We start from the raw sequence: 18,277 nt of genomic DNA, 5'->3' as shown, positions 1-18,277 counted from the left end.
GTGTGGCACACTGGATGACTCTTGTGAGCGTGTGTGTGTAGATGAGGGAATCTCATTGTACACAAATCGGCATTCCAGGGACCTCTTCAGAAAGGTGGGGTGTGAGCAGCTGCAACTGGTTGTAATGTATTTAGAAAAGGGCTGACATGTAGATGGGATGTGATGTGCTGGATACTTGTCATAGGTGTAGCACTTGTGCTGTGTATGTTCTGCTTATGTATAACTCTAGTGACAGATAGTCATTGCAATGATAGTAAGTAGTTGGAATTACTGTTGGCAAGAATCTAGTACTACATTCCTGTTCCTGAAGCATTAGCATGTGAACTGCCTGATGTATGAGGCCTGTTTTCCCCTAGTTGAGTGATGGTGTTTTAGTTGTGTGCCATCTGCTGCGATGATCCATGTTTACTACATATATGTGAGTCATACGTGTGGTCCTCAGCTATTGCCCTTCAAAGGTGAACTGTACAGGATGTCTGTCATTTACATTGTGTGTGTATTTGACCATTGTATGGTGGCCATTACATTTGTGGTGTATTTTTTTGTGTCATGATTGTTATATCATTATTGCTCAATGAGACGACATTCTTCTTCAGATATTTCAAGCTAAAGGTGGGCAGAAATGAATAGGTCAAACCATGATGTGGTGTTTGTTATCAGTGTTTATTTACAATAGTGCATTAAGTGGTGATGGTGATAATTATGAAAAGAAATTATTTACAATGTGTTGGCACCTACGCACTCCAGCAGCCGTGTTTGGTTGTTCCCCCTCCTGTTGCAGGCCAGCATCCTCCTCTTCTTCGTCTTCAGGCATGTATGGGTCTGGTTTGAGGAGGGGAATGTTCCTTTTTACACAAATATTGTGCAATATTGCACATGTGAGTATGATCCTACAGATCATCTCGGGGGAATATAGTAGGCTACCGCCAGTGATGTCAAGGTAGCGGAACCTTGACTTGAGGATCCCAAAGGTCCGCTCAACAATGCTGCGTGTCCTCTTATGGGCGTAGTTGTATGCCCGCTCTGCAGCAGTACTCGGGTTCCCAAATGGTGTCATTAGCCATGGCTGGATGCCATACCCCTGATCAGCTGAAAGAAAAACACAGAATGGGATCATGTAGATGTAGCTGGCACTATTGAAAAGACCTTTAATGGCAGTAGTTGTCTTGTGTTGTGTGTGACTCTTTTGTGTACTAATGTGACATCCTATACTTGTAGGCTATACCATCTGCATTGTGTTGTTTCCTTGGCTGAGCAAGTGTTTGTCTGCTAACCGTTTGTCAGCAGTATGTTTTGGGATTTTCAGTACAGTGTGCCCTCCCTAGCATTGTGACTTGTGATACAGGTGTCCGTGTGTCTTCAGTGAGGGTGAGATGATAGTTCCATGCACATTTAAATTTGGAAGTGTTGTTAACACGTTCATATCAAAGTACCCTGTACATCCCATACCTTGAAACTTATGCAATGTATTAATGTAAAGGTCATTGTGACACTTAAAATTTGCAAGGTGACATTTTGGCAACCACACTCATTAATGTCTTCACATTAGGCTGTACAGTACATTTCAATGTGTGACAGGTTCAATGGTGAGTTAAGAAACATGGCTAGTGATGTCAGGACCTCAGTGTGTTCCTGTCTAGATGTTGCTGTTGTGGTGTACGTGTTGTGTGTCCTAGAGGGTTGCTGTGCAGTGTGTATATAAGTAGGTTTCTGTACTTACCAACAAGTAGTCCATTGTCATACTGTCCATCCTGGAAGTGTTGGTTGATGGTGCTGTGACGGAAGATGAATGAGTCATGGACACTCCCAGGATATTTTGCCACGATGTTGGTGATCAATCCCTGGTGATCGACTATGGCCTGCACGTTGATTGAATGTGTGTGCTTCCTGTTGCGGTAGAGGTGTTCTGTTGCAGCAGGTGGCACAAGGCGTACGTGTGTGCAGTCGATTGCACCAAGGACGTGTGGGAAGCCACTGATTGCGTAGAACCCCTGTTTAGTTTCCTGCTGCTTCTGCAGTGTGTTAGGGAAGCAGATGTGGAGGGGTGTCAGGCGAATGATGGCATCCAGTACTTTTGGCAGAAATGCGGAGAATGATGGTTGTGATATTCCGCCAACCAGGACACCAGTTGTTTGAAATGGGCCACTTGCCAGCAGGTGAAGTACGGCAAGCAGCTTTGTTTCTGTTGGGATGGTGCGGGGTGTCACTAAAGTGGGGGCCAACTGCGGTTCAATGTTGCACAGCAGCTGCTGAATGGCCTGCCAGTTCAACCGGTACCCCTGAGGCCATGCAGGGTTGTTCTTGGGCGGAATATCCTCTCCTGCCTTCTGCGCTGCCTTTGGGGTCCCTGCTGGTGTTGTTGTAGCTGCTGTTGTTGCTGCTGGGCTCTGCATCTACGTGCACGCTGGATAAAAATCACCTCCATGTCTCCGTGTTGCTGCTCTGCTGCTCTGCTGTTTGTTCTGTGTGTTCTGATTAAATACAGGTGTGTTTGCCCATTTTAACGCCTGCCCTGACCCAGGCGTTACATTTTGACGCACATCTGGAACGCCTACCCTGCATATCATTAACGCAGGGCGGGTTGCCGCATCCAAGAAATAATGCACACGGCGGAATTTTGTCATCCGCGGGCTCGGGCGTCAGAGTTTAAATATGGGGCAACGTTTGCACTGATTGTGCGTCAAATATTTTGACGCACAATCGGCGCAAACGGAGTACAAATATGCCCCTCATTCTATCAGGAATCCTTCCATATGATGTGTTACAGATGCAACACTCACTTAGGAAAGCACAGAGACAGGCTGGTTGACTCATACTACTAGTGTATATGCCACCCAGCTGTCAGATTTACTGGATTTCTAACAACCATATAGTGTAATTCCAAAATTGTACATGTGATGGTCACTTAGCCATGTATTTGCGCACAAAGGTAGGCAAGGTCCACCATGTAATCTGGTGGTGAAAACACGTCTGCATTCAGGGCTATATGTAGGAATCAATATATGTGGCGCTTGCGTAATGCTTCATGGTAAATGTGCTAAGCAAATCTATTTGTACATTGTTTGAGACAACGAAGGCCAGCTTTTGTTGCCCTTATAAGTGTCATTAATCACAAGTGACACAATGTATTGCAAAACACTGCATTGCCTTACTCTGCACCAGAGAGAGGCTCCTTTGACCATTGAATGGGGGTACACATTTACATCCCTTGGTGTTAGATGCATTCCCAAACTTACCAAACCAGCTAAATCTGGAAATACACCAGTAAGAACTACCTTCACAGCAGTCAATTACTCAATTTTTAAATGTGTGTTGTATTGTGCAGCACAAATAGATGGTGGACTATAGCTCATATGACATTTTGTTTTGCAGGAAGACACACCTCCATGCACAAATACATTCCTGAGTGCCATAGAAGCATCCTTGGTACAAGTGTGCCTACTTTGGCCCTAGGCAGCCAAAACAGCACCGGCACAGGAAAGAAGTCATGAATGATTTGTATTCTATTAGATACACTACATTATTTGCCTTTTTATTCCACACATAGACAGGCAGTAAGTTGACTATCTGTACTGCACTGTGTGGCCATGCTCATTATATACCCCTCTATTTACAGTCACAGGAAATTAGGGTAATTATATTGTGATCCACATGTGTCAGATGAACACAAACAACATGACGTGCAGCATGCACACTCAGTCATCGCACACTATTTCGTTCTACACTCTTTTGGACTGCACTAGAGTGCCTGAAGGTGAACACACTCTACCAGCACACACACTTTCAGCATGTGCACACTGTTCCACACTGCAAACTTTGTGTTGTGTCTTGCACAGGCATTTGTTCTGCACATGGTGTTACCACACACATATTTTGTTCAACAAGATGTTGGGCAGGGATGAGTGTAACATACAGCAATAGACCTTTGGAATAGGCGAGTGAGCCAGTAGGCCTCACTGCAGTGAACGAAAGGCACATGGTCATGTTCACTATTAATGTTCAATGAACATCATGCTGCAAAACCCACATGATCTCTGTCTTATTCCTGTTAAAGGCAGTAGCAGTACATCTACTCTGAGAGCAGGTATTTGTGTGGCCCTCTGTATTCTTCAGGTGTTGTGATGTTTGCAAAAACATCTCCATTGCTAACTTCTCTGGGTAATTCCTTGCATTGCAACACCATTTGTTCATATGTTTGTGTTACAGGACTTTGAGTCTCATCATACTGCTGTAAAAAAGCCTGCGAGATGTGTATTTTGACAACTGTGTCCTGAAGTTGTACATATGACAATCTGAATAGAAATTGACTCACATGTTTAGTGTTAAGTATCCCCACATGTGCATGTACGTATTCTATGAAAACAAAATTTTAACTTTTACACATCATACTTGGCCTTTGTCTATGACATCTTTCACTTATGATCTGTGATGGTATGTGCTACAAAGTTTGTTCCTGCAAAGGGCGGCCATTCTGCATGCTACCACATTGGTGAGACAGACTTCACTAAGTGGTTTGTCTCACGTATGGAATCAGTCCTGATTTGTATTGCAACACTCACTGACTACCATATGAAACACATTTTGCTGCAGCATGACAAAGCAAGACTGGTAGCACTATGTTCAAAAGCGTGAGGACAGAAATATCCTATTTAGATGTGGATATGTGGAAAGCCTGGCCTGTCCCTTACATGCAGTTTACTACATCACATTGCATTGCTGTGTTGGTTGACTGGACATTTTAAGCCGTGGCCCATTGTTCCTCAGCAGATCTAAAAACATGACTGATACATATTTAGGCCTACTTTTAGTTGAGAAGATATTCTTGTTGACTGTGTCATGTTGACTGTGTCATGAGGACATCACAATGAATAAGTTCAAACATTTATTCTCATGCTGAACTTTTATGAACATTTCTAACATTTTGTTCATTAGAAAATTAATTCTGAAAAAAAAATTGACACATTGTTGATGTGTTGCCACTGACCAGCCATTGTGTGTTGGAGGTCTCCACCATTGTCATCCTCTTCCTCCTCTGGCTCCAAGTCCCATGGGACATTTGTTCTGATGCAAATGTTGTGCAGGATTGTACAAATCTGAATTATCTTGCACACCATGGTGGTGGGGGAGGGGAATATAGCAATCTTCCCCCGACATATCAAGGCACCTTAACCTGGACTTCAGAAAACTGAATGTCCTTTCCACCATGTTCCTTGTCCTGAGAAGCACCTGGTTGAACTGTTTTTTGGCCTCCATCTGGGGATGTGGGAAGGGGGTAATGACACATGGCTGCAGACCATATCCTTGGTCAGCTGAAAATAGAAAAAACTTTTATTGATTATGCTCATTGTTACCAAGACATACCTGTCCATGTAGAAGTGCCAAAGCGCCATTGGTGATTGTTTACGTGCTGGAAGGGACTCCTTCCCGCATATAAACAATCACACCCCTCAACACAGACATCCCCTCAACACAGACAGGCTTTATGGTGCAAGGATGCCTGCACTGGTGCTGGCAGCTAAATTTAGCACCAGTGCAAAGGGAAACGCAGAGGTGCGTGTATTTCCTTAAATATGGGGCATCCCTGTTTTTCTAAAGTGACGCAGTGCGGCGGTGCCAATTTTGGCGCAGTGTTCTTTAAATCTGGCCCTAAGTTGTCTATTTTGCCACATAATTATTATCTTGATTTGTTAACCAGTGCAGATGATGTGGTTCAGTCCATTCAGACAGAGTGAGATGAGACAATACTATGCACAGATTTTCGGTTGCCACTGCCATTAGAGGATTAGTGAGGGTACGGCATAATTGAAAATAATTGTCTACATGTTGCAGTAAGTTGTTCCCACTATGTACACTAGGGTCCAGATATTTGACAAAGCGGCACAGTGCAGCACAGCAAGTGACATTGCTGTGTTGCACTGCATCACTGGGAAAGGGCAGGAATGAACAGTATTTAAGCCATACGGCATATTCCTGTCCATTCACTCTGCAGTGGCACACAGTTGTCTAGCTAGCACCATGGTGCAAGTGTGCCTGCATTGCAGGCATGATTGTTTTAGCGTAGGAAAGTGCACCTTTCAGCACATAAACAATCCTTAGAAGCATATTCCTCTATCTATGTGTGCCATAGAATGCAGCACACATAGGAAGTGGAGGTGACTTGGAGAACTTACGTCATTTATCCATGTTACAGATCACCTGTGTGAAGGCATATTTATTTTATGGATTCCCAGATTTACTATGTCTGGTATACATGACATGCATCATCATGCACCTGCATGGATACACCCACACAATGCCCATAAAATACCTCCCTTACACACAGTAATGCAACACAGCATTTGGCGCTTTGTGCATTTCTTCAGATTTTGGATGCCATTCCATGCCACACAAAGTGGCTTGGCAGGTCCTCAAATATCTGACTTAGGAGTTTTGGCTCCACATGTATCACAATGCATGGTGCACATATGAGGCACACCACTCGTACATATGCACCTAGCTCCATCAACAAACACAGAGATGGCTATTCTGTCATACATTTCTACGTTTGTTCGTATGTTACATACTTCAGATTACTTACCAACTAGTAGGCCATTCCAATATCGGCCATTCTGGAGTCACTCTTTGATGAAACTGTACCGGAAGATGTAGGCATTATGCACACTTCCAGGATAATTGGCCAGCACATTGGTGAACATCCCTAGATGGTTGATGATAACCTGGACGTTGATAGAGTAGGTGTGCTTCTTGTTCCTATACATGTGTGATGTTTCTGCAGGGGGAACCAATTGCACATGTGTGCAATCCATGGCACCGAACACATGGGGAAATCCCGCAAGTGGCATGGAAGCCTTGCTTGCCCTCCAGCTGTTGTTGATGTGTTTTGGGGAAGAGGGGCTACTGGGGTGTGAGACAGATGATGGCATATAGGTCAGTGGGAAGGAAGGCAGAAAATTTTACCTGTGATATTCCTGCCACTCTTGCTGTTGTGACCAGGAAGGAACCAGAAGCAAGCATGTGGAACACAGCCATCAGTTTAACATGCAGAGGAATGTTATTAGGCCTGGCAGTTGGTGGCAGGAGACTTGACCCAATCTTGTGGAGCAATTCTAGGGTAGACTGTCTCCTGAGTCTATAGAATTGTATGACCTCATCCTCTCTGAAATCAATGATGAAGATGTGCTACCAGAACACACACTCCCTCATCCTTCTCTGCCTAAGTGGTGGTTTCCTTGCAACTCCGAGCAGCAGGATCACAACCTCCATGGTGTAGTTGAGCTTGCCAAAGTACTTTTATATGTTCAGTTTTTTATACTACAGCCACTGCATCATTTTTTATGCCTGGGTTACCGGTGCACAGTGTTTTTTTTAGCATTGTAGGCTTTGCACACCTCATCACAAGGATGTGTCATACATTGCCAAACCCATGACTATCACTGCCTTGGTTTTGCATGTGATTTTGTAGTGGAAAGCCTACCTTACATATTTTAATTTGTACATGGTGCAGCTGGTTTAAGCACAGTTTTTACCTGACGCAAGCCTTATAAAAAGATGCATTTGGGCTAGTACATCGTCTCATAGATATGAAGTAGTGCTTGCACTGGTGTTGCGTCAAAAGGTTTGGCGCAATGGTGGCGCAAGCCTCTAATAAATAAAACTTTACATTTCCTTCACTCACATAGTAAAGTCACAAACCCATTGAATTCCTTAAGTATATTTTCCTACATATGCTGTTTTTTACATTAAAACCTGCCTATAAAAATGGAAAGCTAAATATTATTTTCAAGCAAACTGAAGTGACATAGACCTTTGAATTGTTGTTGAATGTGTACATGCTATATTAGTCAATTAAAAATGTCCACTGCTATAAGATTTAAGGTGCGACTGGAACGCTTAATCACACTAGCTTTGCCATTCAAAACGCCTTGTGTGGGAGTGCATTTTGCACAACACGTTGCTGGTCCATAGTTATTCATTGAGATATTGCTTCCATTTATGAAATAATAATTGATGTAATGTGGCAATTAAATCACCGTTGACGCTTAGAATGAAATATTCTTCATTGGCAGTATTACATCATGGTAATTATTCTCACTGCACTCAATCATCCTTCAACAGTGCAATGCGCATTAGAGATGCTTAATAATGATTCATTCTGATTACATTTTCTGTTTTTCTCTGTTACGTTTTGCCCCCTCTATTCTTACTAGACTTGCCTGTTTCACCCGCCTCCATCAAAAAACTAAAAAAAAATGTTAGGCAGGTTTTAGCTCCTTCACAATGATTCACCACTAGTCCAGTCAATCAATAATTCTTTATTCGACTCAGAGGCCATAAAATACATGCACAGAGATAAAAACATATTACAATAAATTGCAATAAAAACAATTACATAGAATATAATCTATAAAAAAGCAATAACAATATTGTGTAATATAGTTAAGACACATTCAATATATAACATCAGATGAACAGGTAATAGTTCCTAAGAATGTATTATCCTCACAGCAGCCTGTGTAAATTTAATTATTTGTGACAGACAAGTTCTAAGCAGAAGAAATACAATTTTAATTCCGTAAAAAACGTATCTCATGGGCAAAACGAAAGATCTGCCACCCTCAATGCACCCTTCGGGTACCCAACTAAATAATGGATAACGTGAAACCTTAACTGTGTAAGATAAAACCAATGCTGCTCCCTCGGTACAGCTCCAGATAAGACTCCATCTCATCTGTCATAGAGCACAGTTGGCCGAAGTCTTTGAGATCTTAATTTGCTCTCTAGTGGCATTTCTTTGCTTAAAAAAGGCTTTTTATTATCTCTTCGTGGAAGATATGATACGACCAGGGTTGACAAAGAGTTCTGTTTTGCCTAGCTTGGCACTCTGATCCTTAATGTAGTGGAACAATGTATCTGTAAGACTATATCATTTTTAAAGAAGTCCGAGATTACATAGAGGTTAAAACTAGTTTCCAGTTTTGCTCCAAAAAGAAACACAAGGCAACAATGGTCATAACTGGATGTAGTCCTCTTAATAAGGAAGACCAAGCTCAGAGTGACATATAAATGTCGCACAACTAACAGGAGCCGCTAAGAGCCTTTTCAATAATCCTTTCTCAACGTTCTGTATGGAGAGCAAGTAAGACAATCCTTACCTACCCATACCGAAGCTTACCACAGAGCTGCATTTAGCTTTGTATACGGTAATCGTTTCTTCTAATGGCTTGGAACCAACCTACAGCCCACTTGAGTAGTGATTGATTAGTTCACTAAAATTGCAACGTTCATATCTATCAAGAGATGACACCAGTTACAATCAACATTAAAAGGGACTTTTGATAAGTAAAGATAGCCATGTATCCCATCTCTACTCTATGAATTTTGTGTGTTCTTTATTTTGTGCTCTTTGTTCACTACAATGATAAAAGACTTAAAACAATTTGGGCCATATTTATACTTTTTGACGCAAAACTGCGCTAACGCAGTTTTGCGTCAAAAAAATTAGCGCCGGCTAACGCCATTCTGAAGCACCATGCGGGCGCCGTATTTATTCAATGACGTTAGCCGCCGGCGCTGCCTGGTGTGTGTGAAAAAAACGACGTACACCAGGCAGCGCCGGCGTAGGGGGATATGGAGCTTGGGCGCCAAAAAATGGGGCAAGTCAGGCTGAGGCAAATTTTTCGCCTCAACCCGATTTGCGCCATTTTTTTCGACTCCCAACCCCCATAGAAATGACTCCTGTCTTAGCAAAGACAGGAGTCATGCCCCCTTGCCCAATGGCCATGCCCAGGGGACTTCTGTCCCCTGGGCATGGTCATTGGGCATAGTGGCATGTAGGGGGGCACAAATCAGGCCCCCCTATGCCACAAATTTTTTAAAAAAAAACACTTACCTGAACTTACCTTAATGTCCTTGGGATGGGTCCCTCCATCCTTAGGCGTCCTCCTGGGGTGGGCAAGGGTGACAGGGGGGGTACCTGGGGCATGGGAGGGCACCTCTGGGCTCCTTCCGAGCCCACAGGTCCCTTAACGCCTGCCCTGACCAGGCGCTAAAAAACGGCGCAAAAGCGGCCGTACGTCATTTTTTTTGACCCGCCCACTCCCGGGCGTGAATTTTGCCCGGGAGTGTAAATACGGCGCACATGCCTCAGAGTCAATTTTTTAGACGGGAACACCTACCTTGCATATCATTAACGCAAAGTAGGTGTCCACGCTGAAAAATGACGCACACTCCATGGACTTTGGCGCTAGACGCGTCTAACGCCAAAGTATAAATATGGAGTTAGTTTTGCGTCGGAATTGCGTAAAAAAAAACGACACAATTCCGGCGCAAACAGAGTATAAATATGCCCAGTTGTGGGTTACCAGCTCTGGACTCCACCAGTGAGTATGCTAAATAATTATTAATATATAAGTTGAACAGAAAAGCGGCTAGGATACACCCTTGCCTAAACCATCTTTTGATCTTAATCATGTCATGGCACTTTTTGTAGGGTCATACGTGATGCCTTTGTGTGTAACGATCTCAAAAAAGCACTAGCGACAGTCATCATGGCTCACAGCTTAGACTCGTTGACAAAGTCAAAGGCTGAGCTTTATAAAAGCCAGGTGTAGGGAGCCCTTCTTGACACTAGTGTATTTATAAATCAAAAAAATAATGTTTGACAAATAAAAATAAGTGCTAACACAAACAGAATTTAGTGGGGCTGAACTACCCTGCACTACTCAATACATTGATTCACAACGGGGCACATAAGTCAATATTTTGCCCATGAACATCCATTACGACCCCTGTTGGGTATACAGTATGGGCCAGATATATGGAAAGTGGTGCTGCACCGAGTGCAGCGCCACTTTCCTTGCGCCCCTTAGCACCACCCTACTGCCAAAATATTGGCGCTACGCCTGCAGAGTACATAGGGCCCCATTCTAAAGAATGGAAGCCCCTTTTAACGTCTGCACTTGAGCAGGCATTAAAAGTACTGTAAAATATGGTGCAAGGAAATCTCATAGATTTCCTTACGCCATTTTTACGACTCCCTTAACAGGGGACTGCTCCTTTTGCATACATTATGCCTGGCGCAGGCATAATGTAGCGCAAAGGGTTACAGAGTGGTGCAATGCATGCATTGTGCCACTCTGTAAATACGGCGTGGGGATTTCGGCCTCGTTGGGCCAATATAACGTCAAGTATAATTACATTAATAAGACAGGTGTCGCTAGGGCATTATAAATATGCCCCTAAGTGTCTTATTCCACGGGCTCTTTTCAATGGTTGTTACCACCTCAGCAGGTTCAAACATCAGAATAGGCTCTTTATCTTATTCCATTTCATTCTGACCTATAAATCATACTCAGTTCACTGGGGTTGATTCATAGATGCAAGTAAGATGAGCCACTCAAGCTTCAATGGATATTGATTTATCCACTACAGAGTTGCAGGCATTTTCAAAATAGGGTGAATTCACTTTTTTCCAGAATTAATAGCTGTCATTACAGTGACCTTTAATTACTCCCATGCTTCCTTTCTGAGACAGTCTTTCCTCTGGTGTTGTCCTCATGTATGTCTACAAAGTTAACTTTGCCAGCATACCTGGTTGTTCTCTTAAGCGCAGTCATCTGACTTTGGTGCAACTTGGACCAAGACCATCAAAGCATCTTTCTTACTACCAGTTTGTTGAGGGGGGACTCAAATAAATAAAATTATACGACTTATTGCAGCCGTGGTCTGTCAAATGACACTCAGTTGCATTGATAATATCCATATAATGCCAAATAAAATTATTATTTTAAAAATTGACCAGAAGGATTTTTTGCAGTCGTTTTGGTTCAATGCAAAACTTTTGAAAATGAGAAGAGTCACCTCAGAAGCACAAAATCTTTGCACAGAAAGAGACTGAAATCAAAATTAGCAGCTCTCCGCGGGTCCCCCTGCTCTAAAGGTAATAGCTGGGGTGGCATAGTAAATACACCCATCTATGAGGTGCATCTCAAGAGCCTTGATTCACCGCTATGCAGGGGTAGAGGAAGTAACTTTACAAAACACTTTGACCCTTATGACATCACGGGTTTAAATCCTCACACCTCCCTTATAACGTCTTAAATATCCTGTTTGTTTCTGAGGGGCCATGGGAAGGGTAAGAAGAGGAAACTGTATTGAGCCCCGTCGAGGTTAGTTCCGGCCACTGCCTCTGTGACTCATTAGGACAGAGGTGGAAATGGCAAATGCCAGTTATACCATGGGAAGGCACTGACTGCTAACCATGATTTGGGTTTTGTTATGTTTTTTAGTGATTGCTTTCTGTAAAACAAATCAAACTTAAGGATAACCAATGAAGAAATGTGCAGTTTTGAACAAGAGAATATAGAAATGTAGCAGCTTAAAAACGACACGTTGGGCTCAGCAATATTCATGGCGAGGTTGACGCCATACTTGAAACAACGACAAACGATTTGTAACCAGCACACATTACTGTACAAGTTGGCAACATAACTTTCAAACGCTTTGCCCTGAAAGTTTTGAGACTTTCTCAAGCTAAGGAAGATGGCCCTTATGTATGACGATTATCTGAAACAGTATTTTCTTGCCCAAGGCCTTCTTAAACCAGGGAATATGTTCAGTACAGTCACCCTTATGCCAAGAGCTATTTGTTAGGAATTAGGAATAAGAGGGCGGCATTCCACTATATTGGTGTGGGGTAGATTACGCTTTGCACATGCTAAAACACCTGTTACTGTTGCAGACTTTTGTTGTGGGCCTTATTTGTCAAATCATACTCAGGTTCTCGCCCAGTTTGCATTGCAGATGCAAACTCTTAGGGGAATATTTATAGTTTTTGGTGCAAAACTTCACTAACGCAGTTTTGCACCAAAAAGTTTTACACCGGCTTGCACCATTCCTGAGCGCCATCCGAACACCATGGTCCATATTTTGACTTTTATAGTGCCGCATTTGCGCATTTTTTGACGCAAAAGTGGCACAAACTTACAAAATACAATTATATTTTGTAAGTTTGCGCCGCTTTTGCAACAAAAAATTACGCAAACGCGGCACAAAAAAGTATAACTATGGGCCCATATTTATGGAATGGTACAAGCCCTTGCAAAGGGTGGGCTAGCGTAAAAAAATGACGTTAGCCAGGTGGGGTGGTGGTATGGGAGAAGGGGGTTTTGCACCAAAAAATGACGTAAGGCAGGTTAGGGTAAAAAAAATGACTCTAACCAGCCTAGCGTCATTTACTGATGCAAAAGCGAGCTTTGCACCATTATTTGACCCCTCCTCCCCCGTGCGTGATTTTAGAACAGGGGGATAAATATGGTGCTAAGACCATAGAGTCATTTTTTGCACGGGAAAGCCTACCTTGCATCTCATTGACGCAAGGTAGGTTTCCACTGTCCAAAAAATGATTTTAACTCCATAACTTTTGCGCTAGACAGGTCTGGCGCCAAAGTATAAATATGGAGTTAGTTTTGCACTGAATTTGCATAGAATAAATTACACAAATTCAGCACAAAACAAGTATAAATATGCCCCTTAGAGTGGAGCACTTGTGATCGGGCTGAGTGGGATTACCACTTCTCCTGCTTCGTAATCAGATTTTGAGAGTAAACTTTGCAAGCAAAAATAAGTATTTGGTTTTCAATATCTATTGTGGATAAGTAGTTGGTCAATGGCACCGATGCCCTGAGGTTCAATGCAATGCTCCATTTCTGTTGTCCAAGTTGAAGCGAGGGAAGCAGGTTTGAGTGCTTTATATCTGATTTCATGATCAGCCCGTTTACTTTATTACGTTAAAATTGTCTATAGAAGGGTTCTGCAAAGTAGTCCTGGAGAGCCAGGTCCACGGCAGATCTTTAGCATATCCACATTTAGAAAAAAGATGTTTCAGAAATCTACAGTTTTTTAAATGTGGATATGCTAAAAATCTGGCATGGACCTGGCTCTAGTAAAGAGGCTGTACTTTAGGTGTTGATAGTAACTTGCACTCCAGTTTCCTTTGAGGCCATTCCTGAATTGCTTCTTTTTGAGCACACATGTTTGTAAAGAAGATTGTTTTTCCAACCGGATTGAAGATCTGGGAGTTAATGTAGTTTCAGGGAATCCTAATGAGTACAACCTCAACAGTGCCTCGGTTCATTGCAGATAAGTTGGGAAAAGAGGCTGGGCCATGTCATGCTGCAGTTCACAGAATGAAGAAAAATGCAGAAACAACAGATGATGGTAGAAATGCAGAACAAATCAAACATTCACCCCCAGTCACAGATCTGGGTTTAACCCATCAGTTATTTTGCCTGCCATGCCATTCCAGTTTGGACCCAGCCTTCTGCAAATCACTCTTGACCCTGTTCCCCACGGGAACAGTCCAGCTCAAACTGCCAGGCCAGTTCCTCTCTGGACCAGACACAAGCATCCCGGGACCAGTTTCAGGGTATCACCCCTTCATCAGCCAGGCTAGCTTGAATCTGGTGGCATAGAAAGCACATGACCCACGTCTGGGCATACCCTTCCCACTTAGAGCGATAAATGCAAAAACAACAGATGATGGACGGAATGCAAAACAAATCAAACATTCACCCGAGTCACACAGATCTAGGATTAACCCATCAGTTTTTTTGCTTGCTATGCCATTCCAGTTTGGACCCAGTCATATGCAAATCAGTCTTGACCTTGTTCCTCATGGGAACAGTCCAGCCCAAACTTCCAGGCCAGGTCCTCTCTGGACCAGATTCAAGCATCCTCGGAGTGGTTTCTGGGTATCACCCTTCATCAGCCAGGCTAGCTTGAATCTGGTCCAAACTGGGGTGGCATGGTGAGCAAAAGAATTGAAGGATTAAACCCAGATCTGTGACTGGAGGTGAATGTTTGATTGGTTCCGCATTTTGTCCATCATTTGTGTTTGTTTACAGAATGCAGACAGATACAAAGTATAAAGCACACATGATGCGGAAAAAATACCAGATCTGCACCCTATATGCATACAAACATAGCAGGTGCCAACAGTTAAACCCCTGTAGAGTGAAAGCCATTTTATTGCCAGGTCCAGACAATAACTCTTCCTTGTTTGTTGTATTGCTAACAGTTACAGTGCTAGATTGAACCATAGCTGGCACACTAGTCTTTGACACTTTTGACATATTACACCCATCACTAAACATAGAGGCCCAGATTCACAAAGACTGCTGCAAAGTTATACTGAAAATGTTATGGCACCATCATGTCAAGCAAGGTTACATCTGTTGTTACGTTGTTTTCCTGTGTAGATATGTTTGTGAATAGTATAGTACTTGTCTTATGAACCACATATTGTACATACCTATTTTACCTTACATTGTTCACCAGCAATGTATAAGGAAAACATGGAATCCTTGTGCTGCATTGTACCATCATCATTTTTGCTCCCTTTCGGTACCTAAAATAGGTAGACCCCGCCCCTCCCGCTGCTCTCGTGCAGGTAGCAGACGTCATTGTTTCTCCTCTCACTAAAATTCTTAACAATTCGCTTTCCTTGGCTCTGTTCCCCTGTCATTTAAACATGCGATTGTTAAACCCCTCCTGAAAAAACCCAAACTTGACCCTACTTTATTAGAAAATTTTAGACCTATTGCTCTTCTCCCTATTTCCGCAAAAATCCTTGAGAAACATGTCAACACTGAACTCACCTGCTATCTTGAAAGCAATGAACTTTTTCATTCCACCCAAATGGGCTTCAGAGCCTTGCATAGCACGAGTCAGCCCTTCTTACAGTAACTGAGTCGGCTCGCCAGCTCTTAGATCGAGGGTCGCACGTAGCTATCATTCTGCTTGACCTAAGCGCAGCATTCGACACTGTTGACCATGATCTTCTCTGTTTGAGATTATCGGATATAGGAGTAGGAGGCTCTGCCCTTTCTTGGCTCTCCTCCTTCTTTAAAGATAGATCTTTTCAAGTTCTGGACCGTACCTTTTTTTCTGGTCTTTTCCCGCTGGCATGTGGAGTTCCCCAGGGCTCGTCCCTCAGCCCTACTCTTTTTAACGTTTATTTGTCACCTTTAGCTAGAGTAATTGCCCCTCACAATCTGTCTCTGGTAACCTATGCAGACGACACCCAGCTAGTGGTGTCTCTTTCCAGTTCCGGAGACTCTCCAGTGACTAATCTCTCTCCCCTGCATGAGTGATATTGCCAATTGGATGATTAAGTCCAAACTCAAGTTTAACGACGGGAAATCGGAAGTCCTGGTCCTTGGTAACGGTCCCCCCGCTCATCCTCTTCCCTCTCTCTCAGACGCCTTTAGGTCTCTTCCTCCCCCTAAATCCCAGGTTAAAACTCTAGGTGTGATACTTGACCCCCGGCTTACCATGGACTCCCAAGCCTGTTTTGGCCTCTTGCGTATGTTTAGAAAGATTCTTACCCTTCTCCCTCCTACAGCCAGAAGAATCCTCATCCAAAGCCCTAATTCTCTCCCGCTTGGATTACGGAAACTCTTTGTTCCTTAGTTCCCCTCTTTATGTTATAACGAAGCTGCAAAGAGTACAAAATGCAGCTGTCAGACTTCTTACCCACTCCTCAAAATACGCTTCCGCTAAACTGGCTATCTCCACCCTCCACTGGCTCCCCGTTAAAGAAAGGATTCAGTTTAAATCTCTCTGTATTGTTCATAGGGCCCTACATGGCAAAGGCCCCATCTCCCTGAGGAAACGTATTTTCCTGCACACTCCCTCCAGGAGCCTCCGCTCCTCCTCTCTTAGGTATGCACACGTCTCTCGCTTTAAGAGAGCCTGGGGTAACAACTCCTTCTCCAGTAAGGACTCTCACTTTTAGAACACCCTTCCTACGGAGCTCCGTTTTGAATCCTCTGAGCGCCTCATTAGGAAAAAGCTTAAAACATTTTTATTCTGTAACTAATATCGACTCGCTCTCCTACTTGTGTTTCGTTACTTTTAGCGCTGGGATGCCTCCGGGTCGCCATGCGCTCTATAAATTCTATAAACTAAACTAAACTAAACCAAAATATCATTCAAAACATTTCTGTTATGTATGTGTATATCACAATGCAGCACAAGTGCAGATATGAATTAACATGGGTTTTAAAAAATATATTGTCAGAATTAGCCCAGCCTCAGACAAGCTTTGGGGCAGATTTAAGAAGAGTGGCGGAGCACAGAGTGCAGCGCCACTTTCATTGCGCCCCTTAGCACCCCACTACTGCCATAATGCATGCGCTGTATTTAAAATATGGTGCACCATGGCGCAGGGTAAAAGGCAATAGCATCAGTATTTTTTACGCTATTGATGTACTGTTCAGGGTTAGTGCCAAAATGTTGGCACTAACCTTGAACAGTACATAAGGGCTCATTGTAACCAATGGTGTGCCCCCTTTTAACGGCTACTCTGAGCAGGCATTAAAAATGCCAAAAAAAATGGTGCAAATAAATCTTTTCGTTTTATTTGTGCCATTTTTTCAGCCCTTCTAATGGGGGAATGCCCCCCCTTGCATACATGATGCCTGGTGCATGCATTGCACCACTTTGTAAATCTGGTGCTGCAAATTTGGCCTCATTGGGCAGCATTAGACTAAAAAGAATGATGCTAATGTGGTGCAGGGAGGCGCTAGGCCCTCTTATATCACAGCCTTAGTTTTTTGCCTCTATTCCATGTCTAAAAGACTTTGTTGATATGGATGTCAATAAAGATGTGTGTCTACATGAATGTGTGTATTAACCCCCAGGGTGCCGAGGACGAGGTGGTCTCGAACTCGGCCCCCGTATTCCAAGGACAAGACCACCTCGCCCTGGTCCCGGCCCTCTGGGGAAACACTAGCGCTCCCCTCAATGGCCTCTTACCCCCCCTTCCATGGGCAGAGATGGAAAGGGAATTGCTTCCCCTTCTACCCCGCCCCCGTAACACCCCCAATGACATCTGATGACATCGGCGCGCAATCGCACACTGACCTCATCGGAGGTCGGGCAGATAGGAAGAGAAATGCAAAAGCGTTTCTCTTCCGATCATGTCCTGGGGGCTGGAGAGCCATCAAAGTAAAGGAAAGGCCTTTCCTTTCCATTGATGTCTCTATCAGCATTTCTGCAGACCAATCACAAAGCGATCGGACTGCAGAAATGTCCACTAGACACCAGGGATTTCATTTTTTTATGTAAACAATAAAGAGGAACGACCCCTTGGGCAAGGGTCACTCCCCTGTGGGGCATTTTTTAAGGGCTTTTCTGCCCCCTTCTGGAGGAAGATCGGCCTATTGTAATTAGGCCAATCTGCTCCCGGTGGGGGGGGGGGGGGGGGCAAAAACCT

The sequence above is a fragment of the Pleurodeles waltl genome, chromosome 10 (genome assembly GCF_031143425.1).
Source record: "Pleurodeles waltl isolate 20211129_DDA chromosome 10, aPleWal1.hap1.20221129, whole genome shotgun sequence".
Classification (NCBI taxonomy): Eukaryota; Metazoa; Chordata; class Amphibia; order Caudata; family Salamandridae; genus Pleurodeles; species Pleurodeles waltl.
This window is presented reverse-complemented; position numbering follows the sequence as displayed.